The sequence below is a fragment of the Pinus tabuliformis genome, chromosome Q (genome assembly GCF_031772625.1).
Source record: "Pinus tabuliformis cultivar Carrire ecotype Pingquan chromosome Q, CPIR1, whole genome shotgun sequence".
Classification (NCBI taxonomy): Eukaryota; Viridiplantae; Streptophyta; class Pinopsida; order Pinales; family Pinaceae; genus Pinus; species Pinus tabuliformis.
This window is the reverse complement of record NC_142296.1, coordinates 465,285,420-465,301,556: the sequence shown is the minus strand read 5'-3', so window position 1 is coordinate 465,301,556 and position 16,137 is coordinate 465,285,420.

Genomic DNA, 16,137 nt, shown 5'->3' with positions numbered 1-16,137 from the left:
CAGTTCAAGGACTTACAGCTGAAAAAAAATTTGTAGAGAAAATGAGAGAGGATAAGGAGAAAGGACAACTCATCACATAGAGCTTAAAGCTTCAAGAATTCCACACTTAACACATATAGCTTGAGGCGTTAAGAATTTCTATACTTATTTGAGTTAAAGGTAGATATAATGGATGAAAGAGGGACTGAATGCTATGATTCATGTAGCGCAGATTTAAAGATATAATTTCAATAATCTATACAGGCACAAGCATTAAAAATGTCGATACAAATGAATATGTGAGGAAGTTACAAGTATATGCATTAACATATCAATACAAATGAATCTGTAAGGGAGTTTGAAATATTTATAGCAGCTATGATTGCATGAATTCAAAGGAGAAGCATGAACATAAATGGGTTTGAACAGAGGAATAACATACTGTAATACTTGAAGGGGGAATCACCACCATTTCCTTGATATTCTGAAAGATCTGTATTACAAAGCCATATAGTCTTAAAATAACATGTAGTGTTTTCTTTAGAATTTCTGAACCTGAGTTAAGTGTTGCTTCCTCCTATTTATCTAGAGAGGGGAGCATGGACATTCATTACAGCAAAAATATCTTCATTTGAGTCCTAGAAGTCAGATTGACTAGTTGTCTCGGCTAGGGATGGCTCTCTGGGCAAAAAATATTACAGAATTAATCGCCTCATTGAAGGGAGGCAAAGCACAGGACATCAAATAAGTAAACCATCAAAAAGAAGTAGTAGTAAAATATCTCTATGCCCATCCCTGTAATCGCTTCTGCTTCAGGTTGCAGTTAGCTCATTGTTTGGCTTCCTGTGTTGCTCAGCTGACTCCCATCATTTATGCCTTTATTGATTGAATTATTCATCTTTCAAAGCTGGGAGTGGGCGCCATCAATTTAATGCAGCAGTACTGAAACAGAAGACCCTTGGGCGGTACTTCGTCTCTCTCTGTTATGGGACATTGTGCCTAAGAATTAAATCCTCTCGGGCTACCAAGTCTCTTTCCACTCCTATCAGCGTTGACCCTGATTTCGTGTCACAATGGGCCTTTCTGAATCAACCCATATTGGTTTTGAATGCACCACCTATTTCCCTTAAAGCCACAGCTACCGACCCATCACGCCTTTAAAGCCCTGTCCTACACTATCAGCGCCCTAATATACCTGGTGATGCTATCTTGGTGGCAATATGGAGGACTTTCCCATGTTTCCCTTTTGCTATAAAAAAACGTTGTGAAATAGACAAATCCTGATCCCCCTTAGCCCCTTTCACTTTAGCTCCTTTTTGTAACTTTCTTCATATGACTGGGGTCTAGAACTAGGGGCTTAGCCCAAGGGTGCTAGAGCCCTTTAAGGCCTTTGCAGGGGCCTTTTTCCTTTAATCCGTGAAATTCCGCACTTTGGTGCTTCCGAAGGTTGCCACTGATTTTTCCCCTTGAACCCTGCGATCGCCAATCTATGAGGTCGGGCCCACCGGAAGTATCGCAATCGCACTGCGAGAGGGGAAGGCCCTTTACCTTTCTTTATAGTGTTGGCCGACTCGTCTGAACATTAAAAATTTATAGGCCAAATCACATAACATATTGCATCCAAGAGGATATCCCCTCTTATTGCAATCGCAAGCTTAGAGGGACAATGGTGGAGGAGGGACTCGACTTGTCTGATTGCGATGGGTGACATCATACTACCACATGTCACCTTGTGAGTGGTGACACGTGTCACCCAGAAATGCCCCCCAAAGGAGCCCTGAAAACACTGAATCCGCGTGACATTTGTCCTCAGTACTACTACATCATTTTTCGTACTGCCACGTCATTGTGATGTCAGCTGCCATGTCATACATAAGGGCCAATGGTATTGCATCACCTTGCCTCCTGGAGGAGAGAGAAAAAGGCTCGCCTGCCTCTGTTTTGCATCGATTTTTTCGTTAAAGTTTTTCGGCCTTTCTCAGAAATTTAGCACTAAATCGGCGCTTCCCTATATCATGGCCTATCTACCCCGGGTTCTATTTAACATTGTCAATCGCCGATAGACTGAACCCGCCGATATGCAATATCCCGATCGGCTGATCACAGATTTTGCCGCGCTCCCTATTTTACTTCAGAAGGACCCATTGATTTACGATTGCGATGAGCTCCTGGACCTCCGATTGCAAATAAGCCTGGTCCTGCCAATATCCGATTTGCAATATCAGTGATTGGCGATTTCCATGGCCAAGTGCCCGTGTGCCACCCCTTTGAGTCTACAATCGTTGATATGCGATATCGATGCTCTACACTGTGACCCACCGATATGCCCGATAACCCGACAAATTGGACCCACCGATATGCAATTTGCGATATTGACTATCGGTCGATCGGAACTTTTGATGTCTTCCTCTTTAGCGCTGCTTCAGTAAGCCCTGATTTGCGATGAGCTCGACCCATAGCCATTTCTCCTTTGTTCTGTGGCCTTGAAAGGGGTATCTTTAATATGCTCTAACTTCCGGTCCAATAGTCCATTTTCATATTTGTTATGAAACCAACTCAAGAAAAGATAGAAAAGATAGATCAACGCCTTAGAATTCAGCGTCTTCGAGGGGGCAACCTCCTTTGCATTACATAAATGAACAATTCTTCGATGATTCAAATGACAAAACCTCCTTTCTATATATAGGAGTCTAACGAGTCACAATATAATCCAGACGACCTAACAATAATAATATAAAGCCACAAAAATAACAATAGAGGGATTCCATGGGGCACAGAAATAACAACATGGGGGTAATAGGGGCACAACAATATAAATAAGGGGTATAACTACAATAGTAATGGGGTAATCACTAGTATTATAGGGACCCAACATGCCCCTCTCCTTCAAAAAAGTGTTGTCCTCAATGCTTGAGTAGTTCTGGATACTTCTGCATAAAATTCTCATCCTCCCATGTGGAATCTTCAGCGGATAAGTTCTTCCACTTGATAAGATACTCTGAAATTGATCGATTTCGTAGCTGTCGAGTTCTTGTTTCTGTGACTGCTTCCGGTTCCAATATAATTTTTCCTTCCTCGTCAAGTTCTGGCAATATTGTTTGAACTGGGAGCTTGTCGCCTATAACCTTCTTTAAACATGAAACATGGAAAACTGGGTGCAATCGAGAAGCTGCAGGAAGCTCCAATTTGTATGCCATAGTACCAATCTTTTGCAACACCTTGTACGGACCATAATACTTTGGTGATAATTTATTATCCTTCCTAGCTTGCTTTAGGGACATTTGCTTGTATGGTTGTAGCCGTAGGAATACCCAATCACCTACATCAAAACTTCTTTCACTGCGATGTTGATCTGCCTGTTGTTTCATTCTATTTTGTGCCAACACGAGGTTATCCTTTAAGAGTTGGAGGACTTGTTGTTGATGTTCGATGTGATGTTCCACTGCCTGAACCTTAGAATTTTCTCTTAAATATGATGTGATGGATGGTGGTTGATACCCATAAAGTGCCATAAATGGGGTCATTTTTGTTGCTGTATGGAAGGAAGTGTTATACCACCATTCAGCCAGAGGCAACCATTTGACCCATTGTGTCTGTTTATCAGATACAAAGCAACGAAGATATCCTTCCAAACATTTGTTTACTATCTCAGTTTGCCCATCAGATTGAGGATGATAAGATGAGCTATGAGCTAACTGAGTACCAAGACAAGAAAATAATTCTGTCCAAAAATTTCCAGTGAAAATGGGATCTCTGTCACTTACAATAATCTTTGGGTTTCCATGTAGCTTTTGAATTGTTTCCATAAATGCAGTAGAAACTGTACTGGCTTTAAATGGATGTGATAATGCACAAAAGTGTGCATACTTTGTAAGTCTGTCAACTACCACCATGATGACACTCTTTCCCTCAGACTTGGGTAAACCTGTGATAAAATCCATTGAAACCTCCTCCCAACGTTGGCTTGGAATGGATAAAGGTTGTAATAGACCCGGTGTCTTAATTGTTTCAACTTTATTTTGTTGGCAAACCAAACATTCCGCCACAAACTTTTGAAATCTGATTTAAGGCCATCCCAAAAAAATTCCTTCTTAACCCTGTGGTAAGTTTTTAAAAATCCTGAGTGCCCTCCTAAGGGAGAAGTGTGCAATTCCATAAGAATCTTTTGTTTTAGCTGGGAATTCTTACAGAGGTATAAGCGATCTTTGTACCATAACGAATCATTTTTCAAGCTAAATGTATCAGACATACTGGAATCTTGTTGTAGCTTTCGAATAAGTGCCCACACTTCTTCATCATTCTTCCATTCCTCCCTTGCTTCGTTTATCCAATCTGGTTGGATAATAGAAATGGCGCACAACAATGCTTCCACATCCTCATCCTTTCTTGAGAGTGCATCTGCCACCACATTTTGCTTCCCTTTTTTGTAGATGATTTCAAAGTCATAACCCAACATCTTTGTGACCCACTTTTGTTGCTCTTCAGAGGATAATCTTTGTTCTAAAAAGTATTTAAGGCTATCATGATCCGTTTTTACCTTGAAGTGTCTTCCCATTAGGTAGGGTCGCCATTTCTTAAGTGCATGGAGTATTGCCAACATTTCCTTCTCATAAATAGCTTTGCTTAAAAACTTTCCCTTGATTGGACGACTTTCAAAAGCAATGGGTCTTTCATCTTGCATTAGAACAGCACCAATTCCATTTCCTGAAGCATCACATTCCACAATAAAGGTTTTTGTGAAGTCCGGTGTAGCTAAGACCGGTGCTTGGCACATTGCCTCTTTAAGATGTTCAAAGGCCTTTGTTGCTTCGGAGTCCATGAAAATGCATCTTTCTTCAATAATGTTGTTAGAGGTGCTGCTATTCTCCCATAATTCTTAACAAACTTGCGATAATACCCTTCAACCCAAGAAATCCTCGCAGATGCTTTATGGATGTGGGGATTTTCCATTCCTTAATGGCTTTAATTTTGCTAGGGTCTACCTTAACTCCTTCATGAGATACAATATGACCCAAATATTCCACCTCCTGGACTCCAAAGAAACATTTGGATCTTTTTGCATATAATTGTTTCTCCTCCAATAGTTGTAGCACCTTGTCAACATGTTCAACATGATCCTTCCAAGACTTGCTGTAGATTAGTATATCATCAAAAAATACTAACACAAATTTTCTAAGGAATGGTTTGAAAATTGAATTCATCAAACCTTGAAATGTTGAAGGTGCATTGGTAAGGCCAAAAGGCATGACCAAAAATTCATAATGACCCTCATGAGTTCTAAATGCCGTTTTCAGAATGTCTTCAATCTTCATTCTGATTTGATGATATCCCGAACGAAGATCCAACTTGGTGAAGTAAATTGATCCATGCAATTCATCCAGTAATTCATCAATGACAGGAATGGGGAACTTATCTTTAATAGTGAGCTTGTTGAGCTCCCTATAATCCGGACACATGCGCCATGATCCATCCTTCTTGTGCACCAATACTACTGGAGCAAAGAAAGAACTTTGACTTGGTTGAATTATACCAGCCTCTAGCATTTCTGCAACCATACGTTCAATTTCACTTTTTTGGACATAGGGATATCTGTACGGCCTGATGTTTGGAGGAACACTTCCTGGAATCAGATGAATAGCATGATCATGATCACGCATAGGTGGGAGACCTTTGGGAGTCTCAAATACCTTGGAATGATTGTCCAGGACTTTTTGGAGATCTGGAGAAATAGATGATTCCGATGTGGAAACATCTAGCGAACATAATTGTGCAATTACACCTCTTTGCTCCTTTTTTAGAAGCTTTGTCATACCATTAGAGCTGATTATCTTTCCTGGTTTCCCTGCAATACCCCTTAATTCAACTTCCTTTCCTTCCGTAGAAAATTTGATGAAAAGTTCTTGAAAATTAAAAGCTATTGTACCCAAGGATTGTAGCCATTGGACTCCTAGTACAACATCAGCACCTCCCATTGGAATGGAAAGCATTGGGCTAGTCAATACATATTCTCCCATGGATAGCTTGATATTATGGCACCTTCCAGAGCAATTTATTGTTCCTCCATTTGCAATCATCACTTGACACTCTGGTGCTGGATATAGGAAGCAATTCAATTCTTTTGCTACCCTACAATGAATAAAATTGTGGGTGCTTCCTGAATCAATCAACACTATTACCTTTTTCTTCTTGATTTGTCCTTCTATCTTGATGGTTTGAGGAGTGGTAATTCCTGCCAATGCATTACAAGATATGGTCGGATTTATTTGTTCTTCATCTAGGCTTTGTTCCTGGAGTATATCTTCTTCTTTTGACCTTTCTTGCTCCTTTTCTTCTTCCTCTTCACAATCTATGTAGAATAATTTCTTCTCAGCACACTTATGACCTTTAGTGTATTTGCTATCACAACTGTAACAAAGCCCTTTTGCTCTTTTTTCTTCCAATTGTTGTGGTGTCAACCTTATAGGTTGTGGAAGACTAGGGGCAACAACACTTCCGTCTTTATAGTTGTGAGTGGTATGCTTCCTGGTTGCCATAATTTTGCTTTCCATTTTTCTTGCTAACCTGAATGCCTTCTCTAATGAATCAGGTTCCCAAAGGCGAACATCATGTTGGATATTATCCTTTAAAGACCCTATGAACACATCAATCCTATGCTCCTCTGGAATATCTTTTACCCTTATGTTCAATTTTTGGAACTCCTCAATGTGCTCCATTACTGAACCCTTTTGTTTGAGACTTATCAATTGGCTAAAAAAAGTGTTGCTTTTTGTATCTTCATAATGTGCTATCAATTCTTCCGTAAAAATTGCCCAAGTGATAAATTGTTTACGAGAGCAAAGCCATTGATACCATACAAACTGATTTGGTTCCAAATATACAGTTGCCATACGTACCTTTTGTGTGTTTTGCACATTATTGAGATCGAAGAACTGCTCCATCTGTAATATCCATGTGGCGGGATCCTTGCCATCAAACTTCCTCATATCGATTTTTGGAATATGGTGAGTCTTCAATCCAACATTAGCGTCTATGGAATTATGATTAACATTTCTTTTGTTCTCATCATGAGTTTCCTTTAGTACCCTTTCACCCTTAGGGACTATTTCTTGTAGCAACTTATTCATATTTATCTTCAATTCGTCCATGTCTGTCTTCAAATCTATCTTCAAATCATCCATCTTAGCTTCCACGTCAATCATCTTAGCTTCTACGCCTTTCTTTAAACAGTCCATCTTAGCTTCTACACCTTTCTTTAAACCATCCATCTTAGCTTCTACATCTTTCTTTAAACAATCCATCTTAGATTCTGTTCCTTTTTGTGCAAGGGACAATTGTTGCACTTGGTCTTGTAATTTTGATATATCATGTTGCATTTCTTCCTCTTCTTCAAGAGTCATGCTAGAGCTTTCAGGTTCCTTACTAGGTGTTTACATTTTCTTTCCTCGGGGCATTAGTTACCGATAATAATGCTCTACTATGCCCTTTGAATTCCTTCAAAATAAATTTTCAAACCAAGCTTAAGCAAAAATTTAAGAAAATATACACACCTTTTTTCACTTTGTAGGAGCTCGATATTGCCTCTGATGTATCTCTGTACTTTCCAATCATCTACTTCTGAATTTGTGAGCTATAGTAGCCCTCTGTGTCCTCTTCCCAATGCCACAAGTCTGACCCAAATTGGATTCTCCAAGGAAGAGTTATGTGAAATCTCCCACAGTGACTTGCTTATAGACTAGTTCAGTAGAGCGAACTTGTACGACGTGCCACGAGTCACTGTTTCGACCTTTGGATCTGAAACAAGCATACAAGAAACTACAGTCCGTCCTCTTTCTGTACCTTCTTATGAAATTTCAATCCGATCCCCAGAGAGAAAGTTATGACGATTTTCCCCAGGTCACCTGTTTTGAATGTAATTCAGGAGTCTGCAAAAAGACCAACTTCCTCAGATCATATCTCCGCAAATATCGCACAAAAAGCTCTGAAATTCGCACCAAAGGTTCAGCGCGATTTCTTCTCAAATGGGTTTTTTTTGTGACTTCTGAAACGTCACAGAAAAAAGTTATAGCGAAAATTCCACGATGACCTGTTTAGAGCAGCAAAACCCTAGAATCCAAAGCTCTGATACCAAATGTTATGAAACCAGCTCAAGAAAAGATAGAAAAGATAGATCAACGCCTTAGAATTCAGCCTCTTTGAGGGGGCAACCTCCTTTACATTACATAAATGAACAATTCTTCGATGATTCAAATGACAAAACCTCCTTTCTATATATAGGAGTCTAACGAGTCACAATATAATCCAGCCGACCTAACAATAATAATATAAAGCCACAAAAATAACAATAGAGGGATTCCATGGGGCACAGAAATAACAACATGGGGGTAATAGGGGCACAACAATATAAATAAGGGGTATAACTACAATAGTAATGGGGTAATCACTAGTATTATAGGGACCCAAGAATATTTCTATATACCGTTGGAAAGCTCATTGAGAGCAATATGCAATGGAGAGGGTATGATTTAGCCTTTAGTGTTTTTGTGGTATGGAATATGGCTTCAAACTTCACTGCTCTTTGGCAACTTTGGTCAACTGAAAACTCATAATGCAGTGAGTGACAACAGTGAGTTGGATATGTACAAACTTCACAATTGGGCATATCAAAAGTTCTAAGATGCCAATGATGAGTTCAATTTTTGGGAACCCCTACTGCCCTAGTTCTACTTCCCTCAAACTCATCATTTCCCAGAATTTGTAGCCTGGTGTGGAGCCTGATATCTTCCCAATCAAAGAGTTGTAATTGTTGAAAACAATGAAACCCTTTTTCATATTACAAATGAGTCAATTTTCCAAGCCCTTCAGCTAAATCCTCAAGTTTCCTTATATCCTTTTTATTTTGATGCTTTAATGGAAATCTAACAAAAACTAACTTTCCCACAGAAAGCTCACATTTTTTAGGCATTTTACCAGAAAACTCAGAATTACCCGGAACTAACCCTCCTTATCCATTTGCAATGTTTCTTGAGATGTCTAAGCAGGTTATTTCCTTAGTGTCTTATTTGTTAGGATATCTTAGTGACCAGTGGGTTGATGAAGTCATTTTGGGCTTTCTATTAGTGTTTTCTTCTGGTAAAAAGCCATCAATTATGTTCAACTACAGTCAGTTTCTTTCTGATACTATTCATGACCAGTTTTTAAAGTTTAGCGCAGAAGGATCATTTAAACACCAACCAGTTTTGGTTTACCTATTTTTATATTATCAATCTAAAAGATTCAAATTTCCTTTACAAAAATAGGATGTTGAAGGTAAACCTCTGTCAGTAATTCATTGATCTTTGGTCTGGAAATCCTCTGAAGAGTTTTCTTTTAGTGATTTTGTAAACCAATTTTTGTTTATAGCTACTTGTCTATTAAACAGTGACGTAGTCCCCATAATTTCAATAGAGATCAAGAGAATTTTGCATCTAAGTGAGTAGACAAAGGTTGGAGATTGGTATTTATACCAGAATTTTACTAAACTTCGAATTTATGGATGTGAGCTTCAACCATATAAAATTCCAGTGTTTCTCCCCATGAGAATTTTTGCACTTGAGTACATTAGACAAATGCTAAACATGGATGACTTTCATTTTGTTTCCTAAAAGCAACAGGCTCAGTCTAAATTGAAAGTGCAGGTTGGTCCATTCATAGTCAACACCAGAGTTGCAGAGAAATAGGTCAATGACTTATTGAGCCAAATGAAGTTTAAATTAAGTTTTACTTGGTCATATGATCCATTAGGAGTAATCTCATCAATGAGGATTGCTTTGAAATATGCACCATATATGCATGTGACAAACTTGAAATTGAGCAGTTTGCCAACAGGGAAGACTGGACAGAGAATACATTGCAGGAAATTGAAGAGCTAGTTTCCAATCAAACAACACTGGAAACTCCAAGGATGACAAAGAAAGAACTAAAGAGACCAAGAGAAAGTGTATCACCAATAGGGTCAAAGTTGTAGAGATCAACATTCAAAGTATTCAAAAGGAGAAAATTTGTACTTGTTGAAGAATAATCATTAGAAGCTTAAACTTCTAAAGAACTTACTACAATGGTAATATCAGCACACTCTCCTTTTTTGTTACAGCATATTCCTGAAGGCACATTAGATTCTCCTTCTTCTCCAAAACAAAAAAGTATTTTTGCCAAGTTCTTAGAAATGAAGAAGAAAAATGAGGCCTTAAAGACTTCCACATATGCAGAGTTTTGGAAGCATTCTTCCTCAACTCAAACCAGATTACTTTCGGCCCTTGACAATGAAAAAGGCCAGTTCAAATTAACATTCTTGGAACCAAAGGTCCATGTGCCTAAATCTATTGAAGATTATAAAACTTCTATGTTTTCATTTGACACAAAAAAAATTCATCCTCTTTGCCATATTGACCTTCATAAGCAAGCAGGGGAAATGATATATTCATCCTTGAGTAGTTCTGCAATGGAAACTTCCAAGTTACAGGCTTCTCTCAACAACATTCATTCCCAATTAAAATTTGAAAACATGTCTTCTTTAGAAAAGGACACCAAAATCAAAGGGCTTGAGGAAATAGTTATAAAAATAGGATTAGATCCTAAATATATAAAGGCAGTTGAGGAAATCATCAAGAGTATAAATGTTGATATTCAAGCATTGAGGAAACAATTGAAGTTGCCAACAACTGAACATCCATAGGCTCAAGAAGTCAGTCAGTTAGAGAAGGAGAAGGAGAACATGCTTCGGATGATCGTTGAACAAAACATACAGATACAAAAGATGGAAGAAGAAATGGAAAAATTAATCAAAGAAAAAGAGCTACAACTTAGTACTGCAACAACAACTTCCACGGTAGTGACTTCAACGTCAACAATTTCTATAGCAGCAATATATACAACAGAACGGAGCCCACAAGCCAACATTTAGCAAAGCAACTGTCAAAACCTATGGGACACTTGTCATTGAAAGATATTGAAATTTAAAAACTCAAAACTCTACTAGAGAAAATTCAAAATGGCAAGATAAGGGTTGACAACACATGTCTAGTTGAAGTTCGGAAAACATTTAGATTAACCATGCAAATAGAGAAATATGAAAATGAGTCACTAATTGCACATACATTGGCACAGACAAAAGAGAAAATATGGATTGATATCAATTCTACCATGACTAAACTCTGGACATCAATTCAAATTATTTTTTAATAGGAAGAGTTAGTGGACAAATCAAAGGCAGTCAACACAGGAATCAAAGAAGATTTGGAGCATATGCCTGGAGAAGAAAACAAAATAATTAAAGTACTCAATTCTAAAACTAAAGAAGAATTAGAAGAATTTGGAATTGAGGACAGAACTGATATTGTCCTAGAGGTAAGAAGAGTTTTGACAAAGAAAAATTTGTTGTTACAGTTAGAAAGCAAGTGTCAAAACTTGGAAGCCTGGATTAGAAAATTTCACATGAAATTTAATACTCTACAGCAAAAGGGACTTCGAGCTCTACGACATTCTACTGACCAGTGGATTCCATTAGAAGACTATTAGTACAAATTGCACTAGATAGCAACAGACAAAACCAAATTTTCTAAAGTTAAAGGGACAATCAGTGGGAAAGCATTCCTAGAAGGCTTAAAATGCGATCTTTTCATTCAGCTTGAAGTTAGCCATTTTTTCATCACAAGGCCAACTTTTGAAAAATACATAGAAGTCGATGAGGCATACAAGAAAGTAACAAAAATTTCTATCCCAGATGAAAAATGATGGGATAGGTTACTTAAATTCATCGAATAAAAAGAATGTAGGGAATTTAGTGACTAGTCACAGAAAAAGAAGGAGCGGTAAGCTAAGAAAGAGGAGAAGAAAGCAGAAAAATTGATTTAAGGCAACAATCATCAAATAAGGCCCTTAAATTATGTGTTGATTATTCGAATTAGTTTAGAATAGCTATTTTGCAATTCTATTTTTGCAAATCGGAAATAGTTTCAGATACTATCTCATTTTGTAATAAATTTTGGCTTAGACTTAAGGTATTTTTGGAATTTTGATCTATAAATATTTGGTAGATCGAAGAAGTCAGGGTTGAATCCTTGTAATGAACCAATGCCATGCTTGTAATTTTCGAAGCTATTTCTGAAGATAATTGAAGGATTCTAGATTCATTATGAACAACTTCTGTATCTATGTGAGTTTGTCTTGTTATCAATTACGTTTTTCATATTTATTTTTGCACATGTTCAAGGTAACATAGGAGTTTGGGAAAGGCTAGGTTGAATGCCAATCTCCCTGAAAGCCCCTGCAAAGTTATAATCATTAAAATAGATGTCTTATTTAATTCCTCTAAATATTTTAATTGTTGCTTTCTCTCATCTCTTGAATGTGTTCTGTTTGACTGTAGAAAAATTCTACACGCATTTGATGTATATGATAAATTAAATTTCCAATATGAATGTTTATCAAGTTATATACTTTCTTTATTTATGCTTTTCAAATCAATTCAAAGATTAATACTGTTAAGATTGAAAATCAACCCTTCAATTTTCTCAGAAATACTTAGAAATTACATACGTTTAAAGGTTTAATGCATTGGTCATCCATTTAAAATCAAACCTTACTTTAGCTTCTTTGGCACAGTTCCCCATCCTAGAACTGTCTACAAAGATACAACAAGATGGATGGCTCCTGGGGGTTATGTTGCAGGTTTAGAAGGCCAGGTTGTTTGTGTTTCGTCGGTTCCACTTCCTTAATAGATACATAGGGAGTTGAATCATATCATCGTAACTCTTCGTCACATGTTTACCCGGGTTGGTTAGTTACTTTGGTAGATGTTGGAGGAGGGTGTTATAAAGTGGTATCAGAGCATGGTTTCATTCTCCTTGGGTGATGTCTGGTTTCCATTCTCCTGGATGAATGTGTTGTCATATGTACGTTTCGGTTGGATATAGGTCCTTGTGCTAGTGGTCTATGTGCTTGTTGTGTATGCATGGTGTGGGTCATGATTGCAATGGTGTCAACATGTGAAAGTTGATGGTGTCATTGTTGAATGTATTTGTTGTGAGTGTATGTCAGTCGTACATTGGTTATGTCTATCAGTGTTCATATGTTGTTATGCATTACATTGGCTGGATGTTAGTCGAAGTCATGATATGTGGTCAACATAGTGATGCATTGATAACTGACTAATGGCTAAAAAATATATATGTTGATCTGATTATGTTCATCTATGTATTGTGCTAGTCTCATCGGTATTGCAGATGAGACATCCTCCCTGAACTATACTCAGGTACGTTGGTTTGTTTATGATTTGGTTTAGTTGACATAATATACCTTGCAGGAAGAAGAGATCAAAGATAACTAGAAAGATGGTAGACTACAAAGATTCTCCCTATCAATTGGATGAGCAGCGTGGTATTGGGCCCTCTTCTGACTTAGCAGACACATTGATGAGTTTGAAGGAAGAAATATGGAGTTGCAAAGTAGATAATGACATAATCATGCAGGCACAAAAGAAACAAGCAGAAGTCAATGCAATAATTCTTCAGAGTTTGCCAGAATTGTAGAGGCAGAGACCACTTCAGATAAGCTATGGGCAGGAGGATGGGACTAATGGGGCATATGGTAGGAGATCTCACAATGGGAACTAGTCAGATGGAGATGACACGATCAGGGATGGAAGGTTCTTGGATACACCGGATAGGAGAGGTGATGGACACATGTATTATTTTAGTTATGGTTTTGAGAGGTATCATGGTCATCATCGTTATCACCCCTAAAGGAGGAGTGATAGGGGATATTTTTCGGTTTAGTTCAAGAAAGCAAAGCCACCTACATTTGATGGGGAAATGAAGAAATCACAAGATGCAGAAGCATGGTTGCTTGGAATGAATAAGTTATTTAGATTGCACAATTACTCAGAGAACATAAAGGTCAGAATAGATACATTCAGTCTTAAAGGTAAAACAGATATCTGGTGGGAAGACGTAAAGAACATCAAAGATATTTATCAGGAGGAATTGACTTGGAGTGAATTTGAGAGAATATTCAAAAAGAAGTACCTATCAGAGAGGTACTATGACAATAAGGCAAAAGAGTTTTATGAGCTAAAGATGGGATTTGTGACTGATGAGGAGTACACTAGCAGATTTTTGGAGTTGTTGAGGTATGCACCTTACCTCAAGAAGGAGACGACCAATATTCATAGATTCATATGTGGGTCGTCAATAACATTTAAGGATAGGATTGAGTTTGGTGAGCCTAGATCATTGGAGGAGGCCATCCGGAAGCTAAAGCATTTTTATGAGCAATCAAAGCACATATATGAGACTAAACCGGAATTGAAAGGTATTAATAAGGATAAAGGGAAATGGGACAAGAATTGGAAAGGCCTATGGACACAAGTAACAAAGAGAATGCAGCGTCACACAAGAAATTCAATGCATCTGAGAGGGGACATAAATTTTAGTCTAAGAAGAACAAGGGTGATGATAGGAAGCCTGTGAAGTGTTGGACTTGTGGCAAGGATCATCATTAGAGGGATTGTCCACAACATCAGGGTGGTAGGCCGCAGATTTATCATGCCCAAGAGGCACAGAAGGTTGGGAATGTTGGACAAAGTGTTCCTAGGATCTATGAAGTGTTAGATAACATGCAGGCAGATCACCAGGTGTCTATTATCGAGATGGACGGTAAGCTTTGTGATCAAGTTGTTTCTATTTTGATTGACACTAGATCTAATTATAGTTATGTTAATCCTGACCTGGTGGATAAGTGTGGTTTGAATAAAGAAGTGCATGCAAAATCTTGGTTAGTGCAGTTGGCTACATGTACAAAGAAGCGAGTTCATCATTGGGTAAGAGCTTGTGCATTTGAGTTGAATGGTATGTCTACATCAACACATTTGAATGTATTGTCGTTGGGTTCGTATAGCATGCTTTTGGGTATGGACTGGTTATATCTCCATAGGACCAAGGTGGACTATTATGACAAAGCTATTGAGTGCTTGGATGACAATGGAGAACAAAGAGTCTTGCAAGGTAAGAAGAAAGCAACATCAGTTAGGATGGTGACAGATATGCAGGCAAAGTGCAGTTGCAAAAAAAGTTGTGTGTTATTTGCAATGCATATCTCTAGTGACAAAGGTAAGGAAGTTGAGGATGCAGATGTCTTGAGCAGGTACCCAGTTTTACAACAATTTTTTTGGGTTGTGTTATATTCTTTCCACGACTAGCCCTAGTAGTTGAACTGGGGAGTTAGAGGGGGGGGGTAGAGCCCCCCTTGTCTGGGGGTTTGAGGGGGGCTACCGCCCACCTCTACGGGGTCCGGGGCAGCGCCCTGGGGAAATTTTTTTGGACCCTATATTAGGTGGGTGGACCTACCTATGGTTTTGTGCATGGATTTTGCACATAGTTTTGGGTGCAATGATTTTCGGTCCATGGTAGTTTTGGGCGCGATGGTTTTCGGTCCATGGTATTTTATAGATCTGGTCAAGGGAACTACGATTATTTTATAATCCAGGGTTAATGGATTGGGGTTTATGGATGTTGCGGCATGTATATATATGTATTGTAACATTGAAAGGAACATAATGAAAAATCAATCTGGTAGCCCCGGTTTTGGGATCCAGGGGAAAATCTCTGTGTATATTTGTTTTATGTGTTATGCTCCCACCATTGTTTATTTTATGTTTTTAGAATTCGTATGCAGGTAATTTCTGTACGAGGTTAAAACCTACAAGTTTCAGGATGTGTTTCCAGCAGAGATTTCAGAATTACCGCCTCACAAGGAAGTGGATTTTCTATTGAGTTGGTAACAGGGGCAACACCATATAGGATGAGCACTCCAGAGTTGGTAGAGTTGAAGTTGCAGTTGAAGAAAATGCTTTACAAGGGATACATTAGGCCAAGTGTATCACCATGGGGCACACCAGCATTGTTTTTGAAGAAGGATGGTACTCTCAGGTTGTGCATTGATTACAGGCAGTTGAACAAGGTGACCATTAAGAACAGGTATCCATTGTCGAGGATTAATGATTTGTTCGATTAGTTGAAGGGAGAAAAAAATGTTCTCGAAGATTGATCTGAGATCCATATATCATCAGGTATGCATCAAGGAAGAGGACATAAACAAGATAACTTTCAGGACCAGGTATGGGCA